Raw genomic sequence first — 15,297 nt, 5'->3', positions numbered from 1 at the left:
CATTCCCGACGAAATGCTTGAAGTCTCTGCAGTTTCGTAGGGTGTGGCGCATGTCCTTGTGGTATAAGCACTGGGCGTTGAGGATGTCGTCTAGTGTCCGCTCGCCTCCACGGGGCGCCCCTTAGACACGTGCGACGGGTGGTCCAGTGGCATGGACCTCCTCACGAGGCCTCTTTTCCCAACATCTGTCGGGCTGCTGGTTCGCGTCGTGCCGTGGTGCTGGTGGTGCAGGTTTCGTTCCCCCGATGAGGTCCTGGCCCATTCGTCAACGGTGATGTAGAGGTACGCTTCTCGAAACAGCTGTTCGGAGGTGGTCGGCGCTTTCTGCAGTATGGCTCGGACGAAGGCCGAGTCGTTAGATCCCCAGTAGAAGTCCTCAATCACTGCTGCCTCAGTTACCTCGGGGATACGGTTTCTCATGGTCTGAAACCTCTTGAGGTATGACCGAAGTGTTTCATTGCCCCGGCGCCTGATGGATTTGAGGTCCCATGGCTGCGCCGGCTTGTTGGAGAGGGACTGAAAGTTGGCGATGATACACCGACTGAAGTCGCTCCAGTCGTCGATGCAGTGTCGCGGCAGATGTCATAGCCACTGCAATGCATCCTGCCCAAGAACGATGGGCAAGTATGCAGTCATCACGTCTTCAGCCGCCCCAGTGGTCCGGGCGGCAGTCGTATAGACAGCCAACCAGCCTCCCGGACCCTACTTAGGCTCATACTTGTCGACATTGGAGACCTTGAAGTTCGGGGGCCATTGGATGGCCCTGAGACGCGGAGTAAGCGCGAATACTCCAAATGTGTCTTCATGTCGACGTTCATGGTGTCGGACCTGAGGAAGGGAGTCGGTGATGTGTTGTCTCAATCGTCCCCGGATCAGGCTACTGATTGAGGCTGCCGCCGACTCAACTCGGGTGGCGTGTCTTCGAGTCAGGACGCCATGGTCCCGATCGTACTCCTCCTGGCGCCTTATCTCATTCTCGTGTCGCTGATCGCGTGAAGCGTTGATAGAGCTTCATGTGTCTCGGCGACTGTTGATGGCGTGTCGCAGGTCGCTTGGGGGATGAGCGAGGGGTAGAAGATGATTAGCTGCCCGAATGAGCAGCTGCCGATAACCTTCAGCATCCGGAGTCCGTGGGAGGCCATTAGCTATCTGAGCCAACACTCCTCCGACTTCGCTCGGTGTATTCATTGCACGAGCAAAGTCAAGGTTCAGGTTCCGAGCAAAGAGAGGGTTCTCTCGGCGTAACCTTGCACCCTGTTCAGCTTGTTCTCGTTCGCGGTCTTGAGCTTGCCGGCGGTCACATCGACGAGCATTCATCCTTTCTCTGAAGACTCGTTCGTCGGGAGTTTCTCCCACTTCCGAGACTTCATCCCAGGATACGGGCTGCGCTGGGTCTCGCTCCCCAGCCTCATGATGTCGTCGAATATTCTGGCGTCTGTTCCTTCATCGCCGAGCTTCTCGCTGAGGAGGTTCTTCCCCTGGCACGGTTGGCTCATCGTCGAAGATGGGAGATGACTCCAATCTCCCCTCGATGAAGAGGATGTCGGGGTAGAAAGGAGTTGATGTGGTGGTGAATTCCTTTCTATCCTTCTTTGAGGGCGAAGGTGCCAGAAAGATGGCTCAGCGGAGCTCTGTTCTAGGAACACTTGCTTCCTTCCTTCTTGTAATCCGTGTCCACTCCTTTGTGGGCGAAGTGGACAATGGGGTTCTTCGGGCAAGTGAATTCCCGGCTCTCGACTTGTAAGAGGTAGTCTTCGTCTAGGGCGCAGGAGGTTGCGCTATCTGCTGTCTTGTTCCATCTTTCCTGGGGGTTTCCGAGGAAAGCTTCTCCTCCAGTGGATCCGCTATGCGGTGCAGAATTCCCCTCTCGTCTTCTACGGACAAGATGGTCCCGAAGCATAATACGGATCCAGAGCGGAGAGCGATCATGCACTGGGAAGTGACAGCCATTGAGCTAGCTTGGATCAACAACACACCCCCTACCTGGCGCGCCAGCTGTCGGTGTTTGGATCCCGACCGCACACCCGGGGTCACCCCTCGTGGTGCTTTTGGGTAGGACGGTGCTATTGACTGTAACTCAATGGTTCGTGCGAGATGCACGAGAGACGACAGGCAATTTTCTATAGGTTCGGGCCACGTTGAGATGCGTAACACCCTACTTCCTGGCGTGGATCCTTATGTGGTAAGTTACAAGGGAAATCTCCTGTGTGGAGAGAGACTAATGGGTTGAGTAGATGGTCGATGATTTTGATGGGGTACCCCCTAGGCCTTATATATTCAACCGTGGGGCACTACATGCGTGTATGATAATGATGTGTACCTAAACAATAGTGAACCGACTCAACTTATCTTCTTGTGATCCTGCCGACTTATCTCTAGTTTGTTGAGACATCCAAGGGCGCTACGCGGGAAAGTCGGATCAGTGTTGTGGATAACGCTTAAATCCAACGAGCCGCCTGGGCCTGAGTCTGCTTCTTCTTCGCGTCGGCCCGTTCCACCAGCAGTTCTCCCCTGGCCCACGAAGGGACGGCTTTGCGAGATAATAGGCCCAAAGCTTTTCGCAAGGCCTTCTTGCCTTCTAGTGGACCCGGGGGATATCCGTCCCCCACATCTGCCTAGAACAAGGTCACCCAACCGAAATTTGACATACCACACTCAACTTGTACTAATCTATTGCTTATTCAATCTAATGTGGGTCACTCAACAAGTTAACACTAGTGAAATAAATTAGATCCTACTCCTATAAACTTTGTTCTCCCCTCATGCACTTAAACCTAAAATTAGTGCATTAGACCAACTCGACTAAGGGCAAAAGAGTTAACCCAATCTTAGAGGCATGATGGATTGTATAATCTATCTATCCCCACCTAACATCAAACAAACTTTTAACCTACATCGTGTGGACTATCTAATCTTGACAAATTATATCCTACCTTTGGAAATTCACCTTATACGACTAGTTACCCCAATCTGGACATAAAACAAAGGTTAAACCCTGCCAAAGAATCTTTAGTTCATAACCAACTACTAGCCTATTCATTCTGCGTACCAAATACTTTTCACTGAAAAACTATCCTACCATATGCTTCTAACTCTCATGGTCAATACCAGGAAGGGAAGATTATCATGCAACAACAAACAGAAATGAATCCTCCATATCCTCCATCGGTTGGAATCGATCAAGTGGTTGTTGCACAAATGCTGGTAATACAACAAATGGCAAACATGGTTAATGACATGCAAAATCAGATAAGGCAAGAACCCTAGGAAATATGTCAGGACCGGCTGGAGATGCGACAAGCAATAAGACAAGCATGGTTGGAAAGACAACAACAACAACCACTACCTCCACCACCACCAGCAGCTCCACCAAGATACATAAATGTATATATATATATATATATTACTATTTGTAATACCTAAATGTTACTTTAGTTCGTAGTTGGTATGATACTATTTTAGGAGGAATAATAAGGTGTAATTGACCCTATGTATTGCTAAAGAGTTATGCATCATGCAGAGATTTTTGTTTGTGCATGTTGGGGGTCTGCTTCGTCGCCGAAGGTCCCATAAGAAGAAACACCTTCGGAAGATTGACACAAAGCCGAAGCTATCAATCAAAGAGCTTCGGAGTACATTTTCAGATTCACCGACTTAAAGATGAAATGACCAATTGGCCCGAGGTAGCTTGTACTATGATTGTAAACATTTGTAAAGGGCATGAATGTAATTTCTCACAGGTTGTGTCATGTGCCTATAAATAGATGAACAGTACCCCTGTACTGTTCACGCTATCTTGTATTCGCTTGTGCACAACGCTCGGATTTTTGCCTTATGTCAAGCCGAAGGTACAAATATAATTAAATATTGTATTTAAATACTCAAGTTTATATAATGAAGATATGTGAATGATGTTATATGATTATTCATGTTATCTTTCATGTTTCATATGCTTTGTCTTTCATTATCGAATACCATGATGATGAAGGTATGTCCTTCATGACCTTCGTCCGAAGATCATTATATCCTAAGGGAAATAATGCTTCGAAGGACGAAGGATATTAACATTTAATACTTTGTGTTGCCTTGTTCTTGACTCATAGCATTTGAGAACAAGTCCCCAACAGTGCATATGTTCTGAGACAATATGAATTTACACCCCTTTTCTTACAAATCTCGAGGACGAGATTTCTGTTAAGGGGGGTAGGATTTGTAATACCCAAATTTGTAAACCAAATAAAAGGAGATAGTTATTCCTATATAAAATTTCTCTATGTTGATATCACATATGAACAATCTTGCTAAAGTAAGTAATTAGCCAAAAATAAATAAATGATATATGTATCATGCCAGAGTTTATTTGTGTGTGTATTTGATAACAAAAAAATAATTAGAGAAGGACAATGGTATCCAAATTTGAATTTATACCTAATTTACAATCTAGAATTCGGAGAAAGAAGGAAGAGGCTATACAATACAAAGAAATTACATATATAAATAAATAAACCTTTCTCATAATGGTATTTGAATTTGTGTATTTTATCTGAGTGTGTATTAAAAACTTGAATTCCTAAATCTTGGAATTTGAATTTTGTAAAATCAAATAATATGAGAATATCTCATTTGACTAAGTAAATAATGGATATATAAAATAAAATAAACCATGTATAACAAATTGGAGTTGTTTTTGTTTGAGAACTTAAATATACTTTAAAATCTAAACCTTGTTTGCATTTAATTCAAGATTTGAATTTGAATTCAAAATGGAAATACAAAATATAAAAGAAAATAAAGGAAAAAGGAAACAAAAGAAAAAGAAAGGAGTCGGCCGCCGATTGGGCCCAATCTCGCCTCGGCCCACACAAAATCCGTTCCCTGCGACCCAATCACCTCTCACCTGCGCCGGCCCGTTTCCCTCATCCGTGTTGCCTTGGTACACCGCCATGTGGGCCCCCTTGGCTGACAGGTCTTCTTTTCCGTGGAGATCGGATCACGCTGACCGGACCGACCGCGATCTCCAGTGCTGCGCAACTACGGCGCTACCCAGGTGGGATCTTGTGCCGTTGCGGCCGCGGACTCCACACCCCTATAAAACCTACCGGTTGCTCTGTCGTTCCCCTGGGCCTCGGTCCGCCGCCACCAGCCTATCCCATCGATTGGTGTGGCTCAGGGACCAGGGAGGGGCACCAGATCTGCGCGCGGGCGTGCCGCGAGCGTGCGTGGGTTAGCCAAGCCGTGACGTCGTCCCTGGCGGGGGCAATTGCTCACCTGCGATGTGTCGCCGCCACAAAACCACTTGCAGCATGGGCAGCTTCGACTGCACCCTTAATCGTGGTGGTAAGTCTACTGGTGCATTCTCTATCTCTTCCTCTTGGTTTAGCATCGGTCTAGCGCGTAGATTAGCGACCGGGGGATACCCCGCCACCTAGCGCCGGCCAGGGCGCTACCACGGAGACCCTGCTCCGTTGGTCTATGGCTGGTGGGTGGAAGACGAAGTTTTAGCCGTTGATCACCCAACGCATGGCCAGGATTAGATCGTAGTTACCGGTCTGACCTAGGGGTCGTTAATCGTTGGATGCGGATCGTGTGGTTTTGGTTAAATCTCGCTCCATTGAACCACAACCGTGGATCCCCGATCTAAGGAACGTGATCGCGTACGGATTCGTGCCTTGGCGCGTCTAATCTGGGCCGTCAGTATTAGATCGGATGGCTAAGATTTATTCATACCCCTTCGGCCATGCTGAACTTACTAAAGAGACCTTGAAGTTTATGTTATTTAACCCGCCGTCCATATTCACTATGTACTGAGTCTAGGATAATTTGCAAGTTTAACCTCGGACTAGTTGTTATTGCGAGCGCAATCCAGATAATTTATAAAACCAGAGAAATTATTTAGAAAATAATTTTTAGTGCACATTTAATTTGCCGAAACTTGTTAAATTCATAGAAAATTCATACTTAGTCCAAATTGATCCATTCCAGTTTCTATAATTTTGTAATATTATTGTTTATCAAATAGTGCCACTGTTTTGACATGAAAGCCACATTAAAATTGATATCCTAATTAATCCTGTACCTAGCACTTATAACTATGAAAATCCATAACTATCCCATTTTAACTCTGTTTCGATCTGTTCAAGTTGCATTAGTTTTGTATAAATATTTACTACACAATAGTAACATTTGTTATATGATATTCCCTACTTTCATAATTAGGTAACTAAATGGATTAATTTATGTCTATTGGATTAATTTCTTTAATATTAATATAGTAGTCTGATCTTATGGTTATAATTTGACTAGATGATCTTTAATCAAATAGTAACTTAGATTAAAATTGAGATAATTATTTATAGAATAACCTCTCATATGATTTATACTAACCAATTTATAATATAGTTTAATAATTTAATCACATAGATCTACAATAAAATCATAACTCCTTAATCATAACTCTAAACTTAGTGATTCTCGTTCCCACGATCTCATAGCAACGCGTAGATCATTATTACACCATTTGTTCTTATGTTTGATGTGATGTTAATTTTGTCTATACCGTGTTGGTTTTTATTGCTACGTTTAGCAGAGAGGACTCGAGTCACCTGAGGTCATCCTGGTACCTGGAATCTCATGTGCCAGGCAAGTTGTGCCCTTTACCACATTTTATTACCCAATAATGTCCTTTAATATCACTTATTCATGCATATGTTTAATTTTGATGGGACCCAATAGGTCACCCTAGTCTGATTATCTTTTACCTTGTTTACCCCTAAATCATTTGGGTAGTTTGCTATTTCTTTATATGGTTTTGGGTTAATATTTCATTATATCCATGTTCCAATTATTCTGTTATGTTATTTATGTTCATGTCAATATCATTATCTTTAATTGGAACATGGAGCTTAACTTGAGAAACACGTGCCACCACATGGGTGGAATGGGACGCCCTTGGCTGACTAATTAGGAAAGCTAGTGGAAGACTACCTTACCCGAAAGGGGCAAGGGAAGTAGGGGAGTTGCATGCAGGGAGGTTCTCGGGTTGATTTTGCTGCGATGGCGGTTAGACGAGGGATTCTTGCAACTGCTCTTCCCATAAACTGTAGCGGGTTTTCGGAAGCTAGTGGAACTTTGTAAAGGCCTCGTTGTGTTACCCTGCCTCGTTTCCTTGGTAGAGGTGTTTGGGACTCATGACCCCTTGGCAGATGGGTAACATGACTTGTGGGTACAGGGTACAACCTCTATAGAGTGTAAAACTGGTATAATAGCCGAGCTCACGGTCAAGAGCAGCTCAGGACTCCCGCATGATTAAATTATGGAACTAAATTCAATTTGTCATTTGCATTGCATGGCATTATTTATTAATTTTGTTGTATTATTCTTATTATGGTTTGGTATTTACTTACATTTAGTAACTGCTAATAAAATTTGACCAACTTATTAAAAGCAATGCTCAGCTTTAACCCCTATTGTTGATCAGCCTTACACATCACATGAACTCCCACCTTTGGTGAGTTCATGCACATTATTTCCCACAAGTTGTTGAGTGATGAACATGTGTGAGCTCACCCTTGTTGTCTCACACCCCCACAGGAGAAGAACAGGTTGTTCAAGAGGAGCCACACAACGAGGAGTTCGATTTGATTTAGGTGGCATCTTCTAGTTGACTTTATGGCGCCAAGGATGGACTTTAGTTCGTTTTATATTTAAATTTTATTTTGTAAGACTTCTGCTATGTAATAAGTACTCTGATTATATTGTGATATTTATCTCTATACACTCTGTTATTATATGTGTTGTCTTCTTTGGCGCATATATGAGATGCACCCGGCTTTGTCCCTTAAAACCTGGTGTGACATCCCCATTGAAAGACTTCGGTTGATTTCAGCACTTCGAAGAATGGCAAGTTCCTCTTTGCTGATCTTGAAATGAATCTATTCAATGATGCCAACCTTCATGTCAATCTCTAGGCACCTTTTCTTGATTTTGGTGGCTCCATTTGAAGTATAGCTTCTATCTTGTTTGGGATAGCTTCAATTCCTTTTGTTGACACAAGACACCCAAGAAATGTCCCATTCTTCACTCCGAAGACACATTTCTCTGGGTTTAGCTTGAGACCGGCCTTTCTAAAATTGGCAAATGTTTTTTGTAAATTGGCGATGTGATTTTGTTGCTTGGTACTTTTCACTATGATGTCATCAACATATGTTAGAACATTCCTGCGAGTCCGAGAGCTAAGGACTTTGGCAGTCATTCTGCTGAAGCTTCCTCTGGCATTCTTGAGCCCCTCGGGCATCCGAAGATAGAAGTAGGTCTCACTAGGTGTTATGAATCTTGTCTTAGGCTCATCTTCCTTCTTCATCTAGATTTGATGATAGCCTGAATAGCAATCCAATAGGCTCATGATCTCTGAAGTAGATGCTACATCCACAAGGGAGTCTATTCTTGGCAAAGGGAACTCATCCTTCGGACATGCCTTTTTAAGATCCGTAAAATCAACACACATCCTCCACTTTCCATTGGCCTTCTTCACCATCACAGTATTGGCTAGCTACTCTGGATATGTCACCTCCCTAATTACTCCGGCACTCAGGAGTCTTTTGACTTTGTTTCTTGCTCCTTCGGCTTTGTCAATGGACATATCTGTTGACACCACAAAGATCATTAGATGTCCAAGCAAAGACATTCTTATTGTTGAACAGAAACCTCAACAAAGTTTTTTCTTGTTCACGAGACAATTGAGACCCCAGCAACACCTTCTGCTCGGCTATGTCTTCACATAGAAGCATGGGCTTTAGTTGATCTATTGAGGCAGCCTTATATCTTTTATGCTTATATTGTTGATGAGCTTTGGCTTCATCTATGTTATGGATGGCCTTTGAATCTGTCCAGTTCCCTTTGGCCCTTCTAGTAGCCTCTTGACTTCCATGCACAGCTATGGGACCCTGGTCAGATGGTATCTTCATGCATAGATATGCTGGATGAAGTATTGCTTCGAAGGCATTTAATGTCCCTCGACCAATGATTGCAATGTAGGGATATTCCATATCAACAATGTCAAAAAAAACTTGCTCTGTCCTTGTGTTATGAACATAACTGAAGGTGATTGGCATTGTTATCTTCCCGAGTGCCACTATCTGTCTTCCTCCGAAGCCACACAGGGGGTGTGTTGCATCATGTATCTTATCATCCTGCTCCTTCATCTGCCTGAATGGTTTTGCAAAGATGATATTTGTTGCACTTCTTGCGTCTAGAAGGACGTTATGCACCAGAAACCCCTTGATGACACAAGATATGACCACTGCATCATTATGAGGGTAGTCCTTGAGCTGAAGGTCTTCATGGGAGAAGTTGATTGGTATATGAGACCACTTGGACTTGATGAAGGGTCCCTGCACTCCAACATGTTATACCCTTCTCTGTGCTTCCTTCTTCTGCTTCTTATTGGCTGGTTCAAGACTTGAACCGCCTGTGATTGGGAGCACCAGCTTCGTAGCCGAAGGTGCCGCAGCTTGGTTGCGTTGTGAAGCCATAGTCGCAGTCGTGGAAGTGAGTTCACTAGAGGTGGGTGCCAATGTTGGTCACTTGTTCTAAAATGCTATGAATCAAGAACAAGGCAACACAATTGTTAAGCATTAAGGACCTTCGTCCTCCGAAGCATTACCTCCTCTCGGGTATAATGATCAACGGATGAAGGTCATGAAGGGCATGCCTTCATCATTTCATGGATAATTAAAAATACATAGAGATGAAGAATATAATTCATTAGTTCATTCATATTTATATTTCATAATGTACACATGAATATTAACAAAGTTTATATTACAATGATTGCTCAAAGGTGCAGACGCGAGAGTGATTACAATTCAGCGTGAACAGTATGGGATACTGTTCACCTATTTATAGGCACGGGACGCAGTCCGGGTAAAAGTACATTGATAACCTTCAATATTTGTTCATAATCGTAACATAAGTCACTACGGACTAACTAGTCTTTTCCTCCTCTGTTTAGTCTAAGCCGAAGCTGGTGGCAGCTTCGACACTTGCCATCGTTGCTTCCAGACGAGATCTTCGTCTTAAGGACCTTCGACAGAAAGAAGAAAGTCTTAAGAATCACTTTGCCGATCTTGTCTTTGTCTTGAGGGCCTTCGGCAGAGAAGAAGACCCCCCAATATATATATATATATATATATATATATATATATATATATATATATATATATATATATATATATATATATATATATATATATATATATATATATATATATATATATATATATGTCGGCGTTTCGAGACAGGGGGGTCCCTAAGCCGACGAGTGAGTGTGCTGCGTGCCCCAGCCCAGATGGGTCGAGCGCGTGGGCGAGCGCGGAGGGGGGAGAGGCGAGGCGGCCGGAGCCGAGCGTGAGAGAGGTGGAAGTCCCGCGGCCTTCGTGTTTGTCCCGCGCCCAGGTCAGGTGCGCTTGCAGTAGGGGGGTTACAAGCGTCCACGCGGGTGAGGGAAGCGAGCGGCCCCAAGAGAGCGCCTGTCCCGTCCTCGGTCCCGCGCGGCCAACCTCCTCTGAGAAGGCCCTGGTCCTTCCTTTTATAGTTGTAAGGAGAGGATCCAGGTGTACAATGGGGATGTAGCAGAGTGCTACGTGTCTAGCGGAGGGAGAGCTAGTGCCCTAGGTACATGCCGATGTGGCAGCCGGAGAGATCTGGGCATCCTGCTGGCGTGATGTCGTGGCTATCGGAGGTGCGACGGAGCCTGATGGAGGGACAGCTGTTGGAGCGGTCGAGTCCCTCCTGACGTTGTCCTGCTGCCGTAAGAGAGCTGGGGGCCGCCGTCGTCATAGAGCTCGTGGAGCGCCATCATTGCCCCTCTGGCGGAGCCGGCCGGACGAGACGCCGGTCTTGTTCTCCGTGACCCGAGTCGATTCGGGGTAGGATGATGATGACGTTTCCTGTTGACGTGGCGGTCTGTGCTCTAGGCAGGGCGACGTGGGGTTTCCTCCGAAGCCGAGGTTGAGTCTTGCCTTCAGTTGCCGTGGCCGAGCCCGAGCCAGGGGGTCGGGCGAGGCGGAAGTCGTCCGGCCGAGGCCGTGGCGGAGTCCGAGCCCTGGGGTCGGGCGAGGCGGAGTTTCGTCGTCTTCCGGGTCTTAGCCCGAGTCCGAGCCCTGGGGTCGGGCGGAGCGGAGTTCGCCGTCTTCCGGGTCTTAGCCCGAGTCCGAGCCCTGGGGTCGGGCGGAGCGGAGTTCGCCGTCTTCCGGGTCTTAGCCCGAGTCCGAGCCCTGGGGTCGGGCGGAGCGGAGTTCGCCGTCTTCCGGGTCCTAGCCCGAGTCCGAGCCCTGGGGTCGGGCAGAGCGGAGTTCGCCGTCTTCCGGGTCCTAGCCCGAGTCCGAGCCCTGGGGTCGGGCGGAGCGGAGTTCGCCGTCTTCCGGGTCCTAGCCCGAGTCCGAGCCCTGGGGTCGGGCGGAGCGGAGTTCGCCGTCTTCCGGGTCCTAGCCCGAGTCCGAGCCCTGGGGTCGGGCGGAGCGGAGTTCGCCGTGGCGCCTTTGGCAAGGCCTAATTGCCTGTCAGACTCACTCTGTCGAGTGGCACTGCAGTCGGAGTGGCGCAGGCGGCGCTGCCCTTCTGTCAGACTGGCCAGTGGAGCGGTGGAGTGACGGCGGTCACCTCGGCTCTGCCGGGGGCGCTTGTCAGGATAGAGGTGTCAGGCCACCTTTGCGTTAAATGCCCCTGCAATTTGGTCAGTCGGTGTGGTGATTTAGTCAAGGTTGCTTCTGAGCGAAGCCAAGGCCTTGGGCAAGCCGGTGATGTGTCCGCCATAAAAAGGGGGGGCCTCGGGCGAGACGGAAGTCTCTCGAGGTCGGCTGCCTTCGGCCGAGGCTAGGCTCGGGTGAAGCGCGATCGAGTCACTCGTGTGGACTGATCCCTGACTTAATCGTGCCCATCAGGCCTTTGCAGCTTTATGCTGATGGGGGTTACCAGCTGAGAATTAGGCGTCTTGAGGGTACCCCTAATTATGGTCCCCGACAGTAGCCCCCGAGCCTCGAAGGGAGTGTTAGCACTCGCTTGGAGGCTTTTGTCGCACTTTTTTGCAAGGGGACCAGCCTTTCTCGGTTGCATTTCGTTCCGGTGGGTGCGCGCGAGCGCACCCGCCGGGTGTAGCCCCCGAGGCCTCGGAGGAGTGGTTACACTCCTTCGAGGTCTTAATACTTCGCTTAACGCTTCGGCTGGTCTGGTCGTTCCCTCATGCGAACTGGCCGTAGCCCGGGTGCACGGTCGGGGCCCAAGCTCTCGGGCTGGTATGTTGACGCTGTCAACGATTTGGCCGGAGCCGGTTTTTGCGAGAGCAGCCCCCGAGCCTCTGCACAGGGCGAGAGGACGATCAGGGACAGACTCGGCTTTTTACATACGTCCCTACGTCGCCTTTCCGCAAGGAGGAGGGGGGGAGTGCGCCATGTTACCCTCGATGGGCACCGAACATGGTGTCTCCGGTGAGCTGCAAGCGGGTAATCCGAGTGGACGTCCGTGCCCCGTTCGTTGGGGGTCGGCTAGGGGCCCAGAGGCACGCCCAAAAGTACCTGCGGGTGACTTGCCGGACCCGGTCCCCTGGCGACGGGGTCCGAGGGCTCGATGCCTCCCTCCGATGGGATTCCGTTACAAGATCGTTCCCGCTGGTCTCGGATATGTCCTAGGGTACCTCGGGAGCGCAGCCCGAGCCTCGGTTATGTATCGAACGTACCCCTGGTCATCCCTCGCTCGGTGTCTGAGGCGACTGTGAACCCTTCGGGGGCCAGCCTTCGAACCCCTGATCAGTAATGGGCGCGGAGCCCGAGTAGCCTGAGGCGGCCGTGGAGCCCTTCGGAGGGCCGGCCTTCGAACCCCTGACCAGTAGTGGGTGTCGGGCCCACGCGATCTGAGGCGGCTGTTGAACCCTCGGGGGGCCAGCCTTCGAACCCCTGATCAGTAATGGGGGGCGCGGAGCCCGGTTCCTTCGCGGAGAAGGATCCCTCTCGGGGTATCCCCCTTCCCCGGTCCCTGTTGCAAGAGATAGAGAAAGAGGAAAACGGAAAAGGATACGAAATCAGACGACGTGGCGTACCTTTTCTGACGCGGTTATTAAGGCGAAGGTGAAGCGTCGCGCGCTCCTCCTGCCAGAAGCGCCGCGTGTCCCGCCGCGGAGTTAATGCGACGGGGCGAGTGGTTGGCGGGGCGGCCGTTGCGCGCGGGTGATCCGTTCGAGGAATGGGTCACGGGTGCACCGTCTTCACGCCGTGAGAGGAGGCTCTCTTGCTGTCTCAGGATGGGACGTGAGCCTGGCTGACGACGTGACCGCTGCGCCCGCCCGCCTGCCACCGCTATTACTGCCGGCCCACTTTCGGTCGCTTTGACCGACGTGCCAGTCTGGCGCTGTTGGGTCGCCTCGAGTCGTGGCATAGGCCTCGCAACCGAAGAGGCGCGATGGTGGCACAAGTGGCGGTGCGGTTGCTTGCATGCAGCAACTGGCGTGCCATTTGCTCGACGCGTGGGCCTGGGCCCCAGGCTGGCGTGTCAGAAGTTGGAGAAGCGCGTCCATCTGGCGCGGTTGCATGCCGCCTGCATGGCTGCTCGCCCCTTCTGCCCGTTGGTCTGGGCGAAAATGGGGGGTCGCCTGTAACCGCTGGACGGTCGTGCGCACCATGCGCGGCGGTTTGGCTTCTTCTGCCCTGAGCCGGCTTGTATGACATGCGGGACCCAGCCCCCGAGTCGCAGGGGAGGGCCTTGGAGCGTGTTGGAGAAGACTCGGCCCGCGGCGCTTGGGGGCGCACGTAGGGGGAGTTGCCTTTAAAAGGAGGGAGGCCCCTTTCGTAAGGCAACCATGTCTTCTTCTTCCCTTAAGCGCCGGGTCTTCCCGTCTTCCAAGCCCCCGGATGGGGGATATCCGCCGCCTTTCCGCCTTCTCGTTGAAGGAACACAACTCCATGGGAGTTGGTACCTCTCAGCCATCGTTCGGCTTCAAGGATTTTCATCACGCAGCCCGGTCGCACCCCTTCACCGGCGGTCACCCGAGATGGCGACCTCCAGCTTGATGGTGGGGGAAAGCGAGCCGGGCTGCAGCCTCTGCCCCTTCCTCAGCCTCAAGGATTTTCATCACCAAGGCTGGGGAGGGGAGAGTGCCGAGTTGGGGTCGGCCCCTGCGTGGGCGGTGGCCCGCTCCTTCACTCAGTGATGGGGGGAGAAGCGGGCATTGCCCGTGGCGTCCGGCAGCTGCAGCGTGCCTGGTCTTCAGCCGCGAGTGGCTTCGGGGCCCCTTGCGGCGTCGGCGTCTGCCACGGCAGCCGGAAGAGGTTCTTCCGCCAGCGCGGCGGCCGGGACCGGCCACGGGCTGACCTCCAACTTCTACGGCCTTCTGCCCGTCCTTGCCTCACGAGTTTTGGCACGGGCGGGGGCCTCCTGACAGCGGCATCCACCCTGAGGTCAGCGTTGCCGCTGTTCGGCCCCCCGGAGCAGAAGTCGCCGTCGTCGCCACTGCTGGAGCAGGTGACGGCGCGCCGTTCGTCGGTCTCCCGTTGCTCCGCAGGCCTTCCCCCTCGGAGTGGGGTTGTTCGTACCTGCGGAGGGGGAACCGGAGTTCCGTTTGTAATGGCACTTCGAATGCCAGTGAGTTCGTTCATTGTGGCTGTCGAGGCCTGAACGTGTATGTAATTTCGGCACGGAGCCGTGTTTTTTCCTCATTTCCGAGCACTAAGTCTCGCCTGTTTTATTATCTGAACCGCTTTACCAAGCATGAGTTGCCCCGTGTCAAGGTGACGGGTGAGGTATCCGTATCCCGGTGGCGTAGGAATCCCTCGGCCCGTTCGGCCTTGTTACGTGAGGCTCCTCTAGCTTAGTTGAAGGGACCCCTCGGCCGCCCTTTGGTGGATCGAGGCCGGGGGTAGCGATATCAGTATGAACAGAGGCGGAGTTGGCTCGAGAATGGGGAACCTGGTCGGCCGGAGCCTAGCCGTGTCGCCCGTCAGCGGTGCCGACGCCCAAGTCGGTCAGTCGAGGCCTCGGATCGGGCTAGCGCCCTTGGAAGCCGGTTGCCCGAGGCCCCAGGGGTAACCGGTTGAGCCGCCTGCTCGGGCCGGATTCCTGGAGGAGCCCCTGGACCTCGGCGCCGCCCGAGGCTGGGTCAGGCTTTGCTGTAGACGTCGTCGATGCCGAGGGTGCTACGGCTCCCTTCGGCGTGAAGACCCGAGCCTGCAGGATCAGATCATCTTGTAGCGTGCGCTTTCTGCGGCCGCCGAGGCCAGAAGAACACGCCCTCGCCGCGCTTGCGAAGCTGCG

This window comes from Zea mays, chromosome 2 (genome assembly GCF_902167145.1).
Source record: "Zea mays cultivar B73 chromosome 2, Zm-B73-REFERENCE-NAM-5.0, whole genome shotgun sequence".
Classification (NCBI taxonomy): domain Eukaryota; kingdom Viridiplantae; phylum Streptophyta; class Magnoliopsida; order Poales; family Poaceae; genus Zea; species Zea mays.
The sequence above is the reverse complement of the archived record's forward strand: the minus strand, read 5'-3'. Positions refer to the sequence as shown.